Here is a 14,347-nt window from a genome sequence, read left to right as displayed (position 1 = left end):
TCCTCATCTTCCTTGCTTCCTGTTTTGGTGATATCAAAGAGACTAAACATGTTCCTACATTTGATCGAGAGCTATTGATTTTTAGGGTTGCTCTACCGAACATGGTAGTCTTTCCTGCCTGTGTATTATGCACTTGTCCAAAACCTGAAGAGCATAGAGGAAGAAACACCTCAAATCCCCTTGACCTGAAAGCATCAACTTCACTCAAGATTATGCCTAAGATTAACTAGGAGTTGAGATGTACAGATACCAAATCCAGCCTTGAAGATCTGAATTCTATTTGCTTTTTGTCAGTCGATTGTATGAGTTTCAAAGACCATATGGAATGCAAAATGTCTGAGGAATAGCATTAATACCCTTCCAGAAAGCCTCCACACAAAAGGTGGTACCACATTCATTGCTGTGCAGAGCTTGATTTAGAGGGACAAAATAGTACTAAGGGTGTTTGTCTCAGTGATCCATTAATAGGATGTTATACAGTATTTCTCTTTATATTCAAACATATGGAACGTTAACAAGACAAGAAATAGTCTTCCAAATTTCAAGAACGGACTACAACTGGGTCTTTAGGCACAGCTCCCTCAGGAATGACTCTTGATCATATAGGAAGCAATGTCTTTTTCCATGATCTTCTCACCCTCCTTCACTGGACATACAGAATGTGTTTTTATTCTTCTTTTCCTTGTTCATTTGTGATATATTGTTAGCACTGAACTGAATTGCGCTAAGGAATTTCCTAGAAGACCGGTTCCTCCCCCCAGGTTTCGATTTCGGATTCTTTGAATTTTTCACCTTATTATTCGAGTTCTTGTGCTCTTGAAGCAAATCCACTGCATTAACTCCTAGGTTTGAACAATTCGGAGTTTGACTTAGTCGCTCATCCCTTAGAACATCTGATTTCTCGTCAGCAGGAACAATAGTTTGACCTGATGTGAGATTATATATTATAGGGTCCATAGTTAAAGGAGGCATTGGTGATATATCCTCTGTTCTGCATCTGCCTTTGTTTTGTAATGACTTTTCTGAACACTGGTTAAGACTCAATCTAATTTGTATGATATGTCCTTCAGGAGATTAGAGTGGTAGCCACCCTCCTCTTCTAACTAGTCATAAAGGGATTCTAAAGTAGTACAAATGTGAGTGCAGCAGCAGGAGAAGTTGTTAAATTTAAATCCCCAACCTGAGCTCCAATCCCTTTTTGAGTTCTGGTATGGGATGCTGAATGATCTAAATTCCAGGGCTGTGCCAAGCCACTTATTTTAGGGCCAGAAGCAGTTTTATATGATTCACCCGTTGGCCGGGATACTAGTCATATTCAAATAATACGTTTCCACAAAGTTTCACAAATGAGGGGGGTCTAACAAGTTGTTTGAAGACCTGTCCCATTCCATTGGACTTGCCAAGCTATTGTTTGTTGAGATGGTAAAGCCGACGCGCTTAGTATGTTGTTGGAGTTCTCTTGTGGTATTTCCGATGGTAAGGACATCTTTTCATGGAACTAATTAGTAATTGTCTTCATTGTTTCTTCCCTCCTGTCGAACCTGTCTCAAACACATGGCGCCGTTGGAACAAGCCGTACTAGAGTCTGCCCCTTTTATTTTAGACTGGACAGAAACTAAGGGAGTATTTGCTACCCCCACTTGGAGGGGATCAAAAGCCAAAGGTAGCCTGGGGGAATCGCACACATAGCTTTCAGCGCTTAGAGTGCGCGTACATCGCAGAGAAGGCAAAAACTGCCATTTTACTTTGTATACTATATAAGGCTTAAGTGTCAAAGTGAGCGCTTAGCTCATAACACTGAATAATGCTTTCCTTCACAGTTGTCATGGGCTGCCACAGAAGGAACTTTCTGACGACTTCTCTGCTTAGTCGAATATTCGCTCTGCCAGAAAACTGAACTGCTCGTACTTCCGCTGACTGCAGACGACTGCACTCACACCACACTCGACGCTGTGCTCCGCGCTGATGGCTGGTGTTAAGGTGCTGGTGCGGCACTGCAAAAAGAATCCCAACAGAAACGAGGATCACACTCCAAATTTCCACTGCAGATGCTTCACTCAAACTGCACTCCACTATATTTCCTATTATGGGCTCATCTACCAATGCTTATTTGGGTTATGAACATTCTGATTTGTTTTCCTGATAAATCTACTCAAGGCACTAAAGGAATCTTCTGGTTCTGAAGCGCCTTTTTTCCTGCTTTCATTGACACAACACAAATTAGTGCGAGGCATATACTTTTTACCCTTCTTAAACAAGGTTCAAATGCCAACCTTGGATGGTTATTGATCTGGGTATTATGTGAAAATATTATGGCATGAGGACAGGTTTAAGTCGGTGTTCTTTGAATGTTTAGGCATTAGTATGCTCATTTTATAAATGCCAAGTATCATTTTTGCACATCCAGAAAATTAATGGTATTGTGCTTCACTTATGAGTTAAATAAATAGCAATGCTATTAGAGACAACAAAGGCCTTTTTCCTCCCCTCCCACTCTTTCAAGCAGATATAATATGGTACATAATAATATAATACGTAAGCCAGCCTTTAACTTTCTTTGTTTGGTGTAGATTCACCCTAAATCTCCTTTTTAGATGTTTAATCTTCGAAGAATATATAGCATTGAACACATATTTAGGTCTTGCGAAACTTCCATATTGCAGCATCACTGAATAGACATTTCCTGCACAAAAGGTATTATTTTCCTATAAAAAATGTCCTAGGTTCAGGGTGAAGTTCCTTAATTACATTTGCAATCAAGAAGTGCTTGACTTTATGAGGAAAGATGCTAGCAAGGCACTCTATTTGGTTGATGCACCCACTTACCCAGTTTCACACCCTTTAACCAGTTTACTATTGTTTTTAACTCAGCGCTGCTTGTTCACTGCAGATTTGGTTTAGATGAGGCACCCATTTCTTTTTAGTGGCGGCCATAACAGATTAGGAAAACTGTATAGAGAAGATCAAAATTGGTGCCCTTGTTGGTATTGGCTCTCATTCTCGCATTGGTACTGGCTCTAAAACAATACATCGGCACCTATTTGACAGGCACATTAAAGAAAAAAAGAGGGAGTTACGCAGAGAACTACGCTCAGTGGCTATAAGGGATACAACCTTGGTTGAGCACATATTAAAAGTCGAACCTCTAAAAACCACTCATTATAAGTAGTTAAAACAACATAAATACCAGGTTGAATGCCCATGCTGGAGGGATCTAGTGTTTACTTCCCTTACCAACAATTTTGCTGGGCTCTGGAAGATAATTAACTCCAATAATATTCCGGCAAGTATTATAAGTGGTTTTTACGGAACAGGCACGGGTTGCACATGTGGAGAGGACCTTTGGGCGAGGTGGGGTCTGCCTTAAATACAAATTCCACCGCAAGCTGAACTTCCATGAACAGTCTGCTTGATGTTTGTACCTTAATTAATGCCAGTAAGTCATCTAGGGCCCCTGAACCTGACGGGATGTGGAACACATTAATTAAAGCAGACTTGGATTTAAGGGCCCAGATTTTGCATTGGCTTTTTCGCTGGATTGGTCTGACCCAAGTCATTCCACCTTCATGGAAAGACAGCATAATCATCCCAGTGTTCAAACAGGAGAGCCACGCGTGTCCCGGTAACTATCGCCTACTGGCAATGTCAGATGCCCCGGCTAAAATCTTAGCTTGTGCCCTATTGAATGAGCTTGGGGCATGGGCCAAGTCTAAGAATGTTATTCCTATCGATCACACAGGGTTCCGTAAAGGCCTAAACACAACTGTTAATTGTTTGGCTCTGATCACCACTATCCAACAAACATGATCCATAAGGAAAAACAGTGTATGCAGCTTTTATCGATCTTAGCGCTCATTTGACACTGTGGATAGGGGTAGGTTATGGTCTAAGCTGACCAACTGGAACATCTCTCCGGGTCTATTAAAGATGATCATACAACTCCATGAGTATACTAGGGTGAGTGTCCGTTTGGAGCAACATGGCAGGACAGGTTGGATCTACACTCATTAAGGCCTTAAACAAGTCTTCTCCCCCAACTTCCAGTGTTATGCAGACGACACTCTGCTCTTTTTCAGACTTCCTGCTGACTCACTCACACCTTCCTTCGTCCTTGACTGCCTTCCTGCCATTCAGGCTTGGTGCTCTTCCAATGATCTTTGCCTCAGCAAAACTCAGATCCTTCCGATTGGGAGCCCTGCTCCCTCCTTCTTCCCTTCTCTCTGGCCTCTCACCTTGGGCTCTCCCCTGCTCTTTATTTTTAAGCCAAAACCTTGGAGTCATCTTTGACTCCTCTTTATCCTTCTTCCCTGACACGCAGAACATTGCCAAGAAGTCCCACTTCCAACTCTACCTTCTCAAAGGTATTCTCCCATTTCTCACTTCCCCCAGAAGCTCAATGTTTCCCAAGCCCTGGCTCTCTCGAGGCTTGACTATTGCAACAGCCTCCTCAATCTACCTTCTTCCACTCTGCGACCCCTTCAGCTAATTCAGACTACAGCAGCAAGACTTATCCTTGGCCTTAAGCCCATGGACTGCATCTCTCCTGCCCTAAAAAGCCTCCACTGGCTCACGGTTGCTGCACAGATCAAATTCAAATCCCTCTTTATCATCCACAAGACTGTCTGGGGTGGGGTCAGGGACCACACTATCTGCAACTCTCTTACCAAGTACTCTCCTTCTAGACCTCTATGCTCCTCTGGCACCAGCTCTGTGTGTAAAGCGTTTCACTAAACAGAGAGCAGGAGGCCGCTCGCTTTCCTTGGCTGGATCCCTCCTCTGGAACAGCCTCCCCCTCCTGCTGCATCTTGAGCAGGACCTTCTGAAGTTCTGAAAACTCCTCAAAACTCTCCTCTTTTCCTCCACTTTGCCTTCTTCCTTCCTCTGCTAATCCCACAGTGGCTGTGATTGGTGTCTTGGACCCTTATGCATCCTCTGGGCCTCTGACCATTCACACCCAATCTCTCCAGCAACTGTCTTCCTTCAGCACTTGCCTCGGTACGCCCTGCACACTGGAGATTTGCACTTTCCACCCAACGCGGCTCCTGGCCACATAGCACTTACCATACCTTGCAATAAATCTGCGGTTCACCCTCGAGCACAGACACCACAGCACCTACCCCACTGCCCTCTTCCTTCCTGCACTTGCATCTTATGAATAATCACAAGGCATACTAAGTTTGCCCGTCCCTCCCCCCCTGTATTTTTTGTATTTAATTGTACTGCTATCCCATGTTCCCTCCCTGCTGCCCTGTGGGCTCTTTGAAACAGAATGCATTTCCTGTATAAGCGCCTAACAAGCAAACAATAAATAAATAAATAAATAAATAAATAAATAAAGGCTGTATCCTGGCTCCCATCTTCTTCAATCTTTGTCGTACTTAGGCAAGGCCATTAATAACCAGCAGTTCATTCCACCGAAATTGGGTCACACCCCCATGCAATGGATGGGATACGCTGATGCCCGTGTCTTACTTGACCTTACCCCTGGAGGTTTAGTCGTCCTTGTACTGCATATAGTGTGCTTGCATATGGGCGGGGAGGCACTCGAAGTGGTCTCTGAGTATTAATATCTAGGCATTAATTTAGACCCTAAATTGAAGGGTATGTGGCACCTTGAAAAATTGAACATCCACACTGCCTGGATTGGCGGGGGTATTAACTCCATTTCAAATAAGGGTTGCGGCTACGCAGTGGGAGTTCTGATTTCTTTATCAAGCTAAAATCCTTCGCTCTATATTGTATGGTGCCGAGATTTTTGCCTTTGAAATCTATTAGAGATGATTTAACTAGAGCGCAATATACTTAAGAGGCTTATTCAACTTCCTGCCCGCACAGCCTCTGAACTGGTATTCTTGGAATTTGCCATTGACCCGATGTATGTGAAATGTCTCTTACCTGAACACTTACTCGATGATGTGGTAATGCATAAAATTGGTGCTATGCCTGCAAGTTGTATTGCAAAAATTAAATCAATAGCTGGCAGATGGGCTCGGTTCGGTCCCTGAGAATGTCGTCAACCTGCCTTTTAAAAAAATATAAAAAAATCATGAAAGCTACATTATCTGGAAAAAGCACGAACAACTTATCATTGACTTGGCTACAAAGAGCAGTATACATCGAGTATATTCTGGACCCAGTGGTTTTCTCTGGCTATGTTGATCATTTTGTGGGAAACTCGTTTGTGTGGGAATACATTAGACTAAAGTTTAACTTTGTAAAATCCCTTGAGGTAACTGTAGCTTGGTCGAATATTTCAAGAGAAAATAAACTATGCCGTCTTTGTGTTGATGTTTCCTCTGTTGACCAATGTGCTTCACTTGTGAATCTCCGGTAGACCGCTTTAAAGGCTGTGGGAATTGAAGATACTATTCCGAGGGAAGAACTTTGGTCCACATTCATGAATTGAAGCCAGGAGGCATAATTCATATATTTTACTACGTTCTGGAGAAAGATTGTGACGATTTTGGATCTTTTGGCATGCTTTCTTTTTCTAATTGATTTTAAGTGGAAATGATTTAAATCATTCTTATCTATTCCTTTTTACTGCCCACTGATATAAAAATTGATTTATATTAACTGTACAATACGATAATAAAAAAGAAAAAAGTATTTCTTTTCCATGTTTTTACTCATTACCATACTAATGCAGGCCAGAACTAATCTTGTCATAACCGCACTGGTTCTGGCTGAGCATTTGGGGACCTGCAATTACACCACAGTGCTGGTGGTCCACATGTACCAGTACCTTTTGTTATTTATCAAGCCTCTAGATTTTCTGAAAAGGGCAACCTCCCTTCTGCCTAGTACAGAAGAAATTAGGTGCTCCTGAACCTTTAGCCGCTTTGCCATCTTTCTCTTCCGTGGTACTGTCCGTGTAACATTCACTTTCTGCCAACTTTCATCATATTTGTCAGTCCATTACAAGTTCATGAATAATTAGAGAGATGTCCAGCATTGATCTTGATGACAGGTCCGTCCCCTTCACCTCAGTCTTCAATCCGGAGGGGTTGTACCCACAGTGAGAGGAGGAATACAAGCTTAAGCAGGATCAGAGAAGAAGCAGAGCAGTGGCAAGGAGGGAGAAATCTGTACTCTAGGAGAAGGAGGTGATAATGGCCCCTTTAAACTCCTGGGTGAGATGGGGGACGGAAACCCTGTGTGTCTCAAATGGACAACTAGGATAGGTTCCTGCTATACCTGCAGTGGCAGAAAGAAGAGTCCTAGAGGTGGGAGAAGAATGATGGGGGAACCCCTTAAACCATGGACTGAATCTAAAGGCGGAGTGTGCAAGAACCCATTAATATGGATGTGGGACCTATCGGGTCCTGTTTGTTGCGTTTTTCCAGAAAAGAAGTTTGTATTTTAAAAAAGTAGTTCTTACTCCAAGGGATTTTTAGCCTATTTGTGTAGCCCTCTCGGCTATATGACAGGTCCTAGACTTCACAAAGAATGTTTATTTCAACTCTTTTCTGTCTCTGGTGGTGTTCGAGGTCCTAAGTAAGCTCAACAAAAAGTTCTGTTAGGATGTCAAGTACCTCGAATGCCACTCACCACTTTATCACTTAATATGACAGGACATTAGGAAAATGTTGTGGTCAACCAACTATAAAGTGGAAAACCTTTCAATTGCAGATACGTTGTAATTCTTAAGAGACCTCCAACATTTTGTTTCACCTAAGCACACACACTAAGAAATTCTGCACTAAAATATCATTATTTTTACAATTTCAATGTAACACAATTAAAAATAAATTTAAAAAATAGCGTATTCAACCTTTCTTGAATGGAAATGATAATGCATAATAGCAATGTAGTCTTTTAGAAAGTGTCCTCTCACTACTAAAACTAGTTAGCATAGTCTCTAGGTAGTAGTACAATTAAATAAACAATAACATCTTCTATCCCGGGGCTATCCGCAAAAACGCTACAAATCAATTGAGCAATTACAGACTAAAGTGGACCCCCGCATTTTTGCCCCAATATATTCTGGAATTAGAGTTCCAATTTTGCATAAATATTATTTTAATAAAAACTTGATCAAAGTTTATTCATTTTATTTCACATTAAATATTATTTATAATCATATATTCTGCCATCTGAGAGTTATCAGTATCTTGAGATCAGCAAGGACTAGGAAGTACTGTCAAAAGCTATCTTTCATAGATGCATATATTCTAAATGTTAATACTTAAAAATTACTTTGTAGATTATTTTAAAATGGAACTGGCCAGTTTATTCAGCATTTTTTAACTATAAAATGCATCTCCCATGTCTAAGACATGCTTCTGACTAATATCTGGCACATTTTTTCTGACTTTCTTGTTTTTAGTTGAATGGAGGAATATATGATTTCTGATTATTTAAGAAAGACATTGTGTAATAAGACAGTTATTGTTTATGTATGCTCTATTGACATAATCACACGGAGGTCTAACTGCAGTGTTGCGCTTAGCCAGGCTACCATGTTAAAGTTTCTATTCTATTGCCAACATTTCATCAAATAAAATGTATTTCTAAAGTAAACCTTACCCCCTACTACCAAGCACATGATTGTTTTAGTGATAACCTGCCTCTCAAAAAAATTATTTAAAGTTGTTTTATTGTTTGAAAGAGGATCCACAGGGTCACTAATTTCTTTTAAAAACATGAAAACACCTTGTACTACCTAAAGAGTATGCAGAGTTCACTAATAAAACACAATAGTATAAAATGAACAAGGATTATCTCAATTTGTATATGGCCTTTCTTTTTTCCCCTAAAGCAGTAGTGAAGAAGTATCACGGTACCATGATCGCTCTGGAAACGATGGCTTCTTAGGATGTAATCTGCCATCACACTAGATGAGTTTTCCAAAGTTCTGGTCTAGTCTCTTTCAAAATTGCACCCATTCTGTAGAGAATGCAGGCACTGCACGTTGTAACCCTATTGCTCTTTGTGTAAGAAGGTAGTTGCCTCGCTTTTGCCTTCTTTCGCTTGTTTGTTTTCCTGCTTGAGTCTTCATTCCCTTGCCTGTTTCGCCCTGCTTCGTTCCAGTTCTGTCTCCCCTTTTTACTGCCTCTCCCTGCTCCTTGTCTTTCAGTCCCCCTGTTGGAATTGCCTCAGGGATTTTCACTTTGGACTTCTTCTGGCACCACTGTCACCTATCAATACTGAGATTTTCTTTGCCTTTCTTGCCTTTTCCCCTTTGGGGTCTGTACCCCCTGTACGCCCCAGTTGTTTCCTGTAACCTCAGGTGACACTGAAGGCAGGAGGGGAAGACCTTACCTATTTAGCGAGCACCTATGAGATAGGCTGAAAGGTACCCAGAAGAAACAAAGGAACACTCGAAACAAGCCGGAATCCGCACACAAGGTGAGAAAAAGACTCATACTTGTTTAATACAGGGAGGTGATAGTTCTATTAAAGATCTTGGAATCAATGTTCTGTTTTAACTGATAACGTTTGGCAGCAACATAAACACTGTAAACAAACTATAATTCCCAGAATAACTTTGTAAAAAGTGTACTTTTGACTTATAACATGTGAACTTACAAATTCAATTAATATTGTCTATGGAACTGTATCCTCTTCCGAGCAGTATAAAACGATGGGACAGAAATTGGAATGCTCAATTCTGCTAGTCTTGGGAAATCATATGGAAAAGGGCTACACAACATCCATTTCTACCACTATTACTGGAAATACTTCAGTCTTGGTGACAGGTCACATGGATTTTCATTTAGCATTGAGTTATCTTTTTTTAAATTGGAGATTTATGTGGACTGGTTTATTATTTGAACCTAGAGTATACTTGTTGTATGATTGCCTGCCATTGGTATATCTTTTTTTGTTTAAAATAGTTTTGATTGATTTTCAAGAGGAAATAAATTAAGAACATTTCAAAAATGGATTAAAATGCACAACTACATATAACATGCAAACAGTGGGAGTGAGACAATGGGAGAAGTTGGTAAATCAGCAATAATTCATCAGACGAGGGACTTCAAATAAGTTAAAAGTAAAGAATATGTTAAAACAAAGTCTATCTCCAACAATGGGGCCAAATGGCCTATGTGACATTGTAAAAATCTATTAGTGCAAGTTTATTCATAAACATGTCAAGGCAATGAAAAGGACTAGAAATTAAAGGAAATTTCAGAAAGATGCTCCTCTGAATTGATGTAAGAAATGAAAGGATCCCAGACAGATCTGTATTTGTTGAGTGTATCAGTAGGTGTGGCTGCAATCTTTTCCATAGTGCACACATGCTAAAATTTGGCCCACCATGTATGCAGCAGGGACATTTCTTTGGACTTCCAACTATGAGCAATAGCCAAGTGTGGTGATAAGCTAGCTTTGATGTGCCACTCCCATAGTTGCCGAAAACAATTACCAAAGGGGTTCAGGGGCAGTGAAATTGCCACTCTTTTATAAATTGGATTAATAATCTCTTACCAGAATGGTTTAAATTTTTGGACATTGCCACCATAGCTGAGCTATTAAGCCTACCCCGCTACACACACTCCAGCAAACTGGGTGAAGCCAAGGATACATTTGATTAAGTCTGTATGAGGTAAAGTCCCATCGGTACATAATATTATAAATATTTTCAGAGATTGAGTTAGAAATGGACGTTGTGTAGTCCTTTTCCATATGATTTCCCAAGACTAGGACAGAATTGAGCATTCCAATTCCTCTTCCCATCATTTCATCACCAGTACTTTACCATTCCCCCCTGGTGGGTCAGTGCAACTAAAATCATGTCTAAACCCAATCCAATGTCCTATCAAAGAAAATGAATAACAGAAATGAAAATTTTAAAAAACTTCCATCTATCACTTCTTGTTTTTAGGTTGTCTCCTGAAGTGAGTGGCTACTGTCCGTCAGATCAGGCATGGGTCCCTTGCTCACTGTGCTACAGGGAACCAAGCTGCACATCACTGTTGCCAAACAAGACCAGATCATCTGGTTAATCTTGGGTCCCATGCATTGGCCATGTGGCCTTGCAGTTTGGCTGGACTGCTTTTAGATGTTGCAGGCAGGACCAAGATTGATTTGCGTATGGCAGTTCCCCTTCTGTATAGGTGCAGAAGGGCCAGAAATTGCAGGGGATGTGGTCAAGTCGCAAGTTGTGTCAATCTTCCAATTACCAAGGTCTTGTATGAAAGTAGATTTCAAGTCTGCAGCCATGCTGGACAAACCAAGAAGGCATTCTGCTCTAATTTAAAACCTCTTGTGGTAGTTATGTCATATTGAAGGTTCTTTTACCGTGTACTGTTGCCACCTGCATTGTTTCTTGGCACTCTGGCGGATCTGTAAAACAAGGGAGAGGGGGAAGTTAGTAGCACTGAACAGGAGAAAAGAGCAAGAGAGCTGTGATGTGCTGTTGGCAGCTTGTTTGTTTGACACCATTCACTGAGCGTAGGTGCGTTTTTTGGTTAGTAGCTGCATGTGCTGTTGGGCAAGGCTATTTGTGGTTTGTTTCATTGTTGCGGTTTGTTGTGCTGTAGATGTATGGTTGTGTTTAGTTCAGAGTTTGAGATGTGTATGCAGAAGGTTGAGATAGTGCCCAATGTCCTTTGCCAGCTATGTCATCAGCCTGAGCCAATTAGCTCCCATGTGGTTTATGTATCTGACGTGACGAAACCAGGGGATTCATCCCTTCTCCCCAAGGTGGCGTCACCCCCTTTGGGACTAGAGACATAAGCCCACTATGCAATATCCTCATGAGGGGATGGAACAAGCAGGATCCCACCGGGGGTGAACCTTCCTCCCACCTCCCTTTACTCTATAGTCCCAAGTGTGTGTTGTTTATTTGGGAGTTGAAAAGGGCAATTATGGAAAGGGCCCTTTCAAAGTGGATGGCTTGGTTTCTGATATGTATTTTTTGCCACTGTAGGGGAGACATGGTATCACAAGTATGACACTGACACAATAGGTACAATTTGTAAATCCTTTATTGAAGTTTCTGGGGTTGGAAAACTCCTACTTTGCCCTATAACTAAGATGGGAATAGTTTCGACCATCAAACGATTAACAAAACAGCCCTAGTGGAGTCTGTCAAATCAAAATGGCCTTTGCTAAAAAAATCTAATGCCTACCACATCTCTTGTACAAAAAGTGTATAAAGGAGAAAATGTATGTAAAGGAAAAATCAGTGTTCAAAACAATAAATGTGCCAGAATAAGCTCTCCTCCACACGTTAGACCACATGGTGTAAGCCGGACTTTGTAGGCAGGATAACACACTCTGGTTTGGTTCTCAACACAATAAACAGTTCCAAAACGTGGATCGAGGCCCGTCTGGCCTTCCACGTTAGTCTCTCTTTCCAGACTTCCAAATAATGTTTCAACAAAAAGTTCATGTAGGCCCCCCCCTCTGTCTGGCTCCGACCTCTTCAAAACACAGTTCACGTGGGTGGCCCTCTGTCGGACTCAGACCTCTTCAGAACAAAGTTCAACATTACTTTCAAGGTGGCTCCCTTCCCCAAGCTTATTACAATTTGGGTCTCCCTCAGTTGGGCTCAGCCACTTTCGGATGTTGAAGACTTTCGAAGGTGCGTGGCTTTCTTTCCAGACCTCCGGAGGACCACTTCGACTAAACGTTCAAGGTTCAACTTTCACTCTCTGCTTCTCTAGCAGTTAATTTTGCTTACTTCGCGTTTGCAGTTAATTTGCGTTATCGTTACAATGTACCTTGCACGGAGACTTTTGAGTGGGCTACTTCCTTTCGCCAGAACACTCCGTTGCTCAGTGTCGGCGGTTTCACAGCTGTCCTTACTTCAAAGTTCATTCACAGGTCTGCCTTTCTTTGCTTTTAATCCACACGCGTGCAGCCTTCACTTGCGACCTCATTTTGCCACTTCAAACTTTCTTTAACACACACACACGTCTCTCAGGTTGCTTGCCAACTCACTGGCTGTGTGTTTTCTTACTTGGTTTTACGATTTCCAATTCACGAGTAAGTGAGTACCACAGGCTTGGCCTTGCCTCCCGAGCTCTGCTTTCACCGGGGAATGTCGCTTGCATCCTTGAAACACAATGCAGCTTTGTGCTGCAGGATCTGGCCTTCTCGTCGCGTCTTTTGAGGCCTGTCGGAGGCAACAACCTCCAGTAGGGAACTCTTTGGGTTTCGGACCTGCTGCTCTCGTCCGTTGGTCCATCGCTGTGCTCGAGTAGGTTTGCCTTCACCCAGATGTACTGCTCGTACTCGTGTTCCACCTTGCTCAGAGTGTGTCTCTAGGTTCTGCATTTTATCCGTGGGAGGAGAGCTAATTGGTGTCAGGTGTATGCACTTAAAATCAAGTGCCTGACCCGATTAATGGGACATGTCCAGTAAAATGTATGAGAGTTAGTCCTGTTACACTGTCACTCTCTTCCACGGCCAAGTGTTTGTGTAAAAAGGGGAGATGCGGGAGATGTGCCCTCAGAGAATTCTAAAAAATAGGATGGGGTAGATGAACAAAAAAGGGGGGAATAATGTGTCTCGCCATCGGCCGCCTCACCCCCACTCCCTGAAGACCCCTCGCCAAGGTGATCCTCCTGCACTGGTCTACCCCCATGGTCTAGTTTCAAAGGCAATGGCTGTATCTGGCCACCTGAGGCAGAGATCCCCGGGGACTAGCAGGTGAGACAACCTCTGGTTTCTCACACCACCCTCTTGTAAAGACAAGGAACCAATAGAATCTCCCCTTCCAGTGAGAGACATAAAGACACTTGGATGCCAACAGATGAACAGAGAATCAGTCAGAGAGCAAGAAATACTGACTTGCACAGCCGCGCAGAGGCGGGAATCTCCACCTCGCAGATGTATCTGAGCAGAAGAGCCACACAGTCTGATTGTTGTATGGAGACCAAAGGCACCAGACAGTGCAATGCTGCTTCGACAAAGGCAGGGAGCCTGATGACCTCGGAGCTGATGAGGAAGGAAGTAAAGCCACGCCAGAAATGATGTAAAAGCGTTCTATCTTTCTGATGCCAAATCCCAGAGAGGACGAAAAGATGTGAGAGACCTGACCACACAGACTAGATCCAGGTCACAAGCGTGGGCCCGCACTGGACAGACAGACCGACTCCCCTAATGAGCACCTCTACTGGAAAACAGGTATGCAGCATCCTACAAGGAGCGGGTGGCCTAGGCCGGGCTGAGAATTTGCCTACCCCATAAGAAGGGGGAACAAACTGAGAAACTAAACCGGGTTGAGCAGGCCCATAGCCCACTCAGGGTTGACAATCCAAAAAACCCAAGAGGGGTTGATGGAAGCGACAACCGGAGCAAGGCTAATGAGACCAGTAGCCAACAAGAGGCTGAGAATAGTAGAAATACCCCATGAGGGAGCGAGAGAGAATTTTTTGTGTGAATTCTTTGT

At 42.4% G+C, this 14,347-nt stretch overlaps 1 protein-coding gene across 2 annotated transcripts in view; it reads left to right on the top strand.

The window, feature by feature from the left end:
- The window catches only part of MIGA1 (mitoguardin 1), a 1,504,768-nt gene that overhangs the window by 1,090,589 nt on the left and 399,832 nt on the right, over positions 1-14,347 (top strand). The gene's annotated exons all lie outside the window — the stretch shown is intronic.

The sequence above is a fragment of the Ambystoma mexicanum genome, chromosome 1q, assembly GCF_040938575.1.
Source record: "Ambystoma mexicanum isolate Mex_15411 chromosome 1q, UKY_AmexF1_1, whole genome shotgun sequence".
NCBI lineage: Eukaryota > Metazoa > Chordata > Amphibia > Caudata > Ambystomatidae > Ambystoma > Ambystoma mexicanum.
Note: the sequence above shows the minus strand (reverse complement) of the source record. Positions and strands in the feature narration are given on the sequence as shown.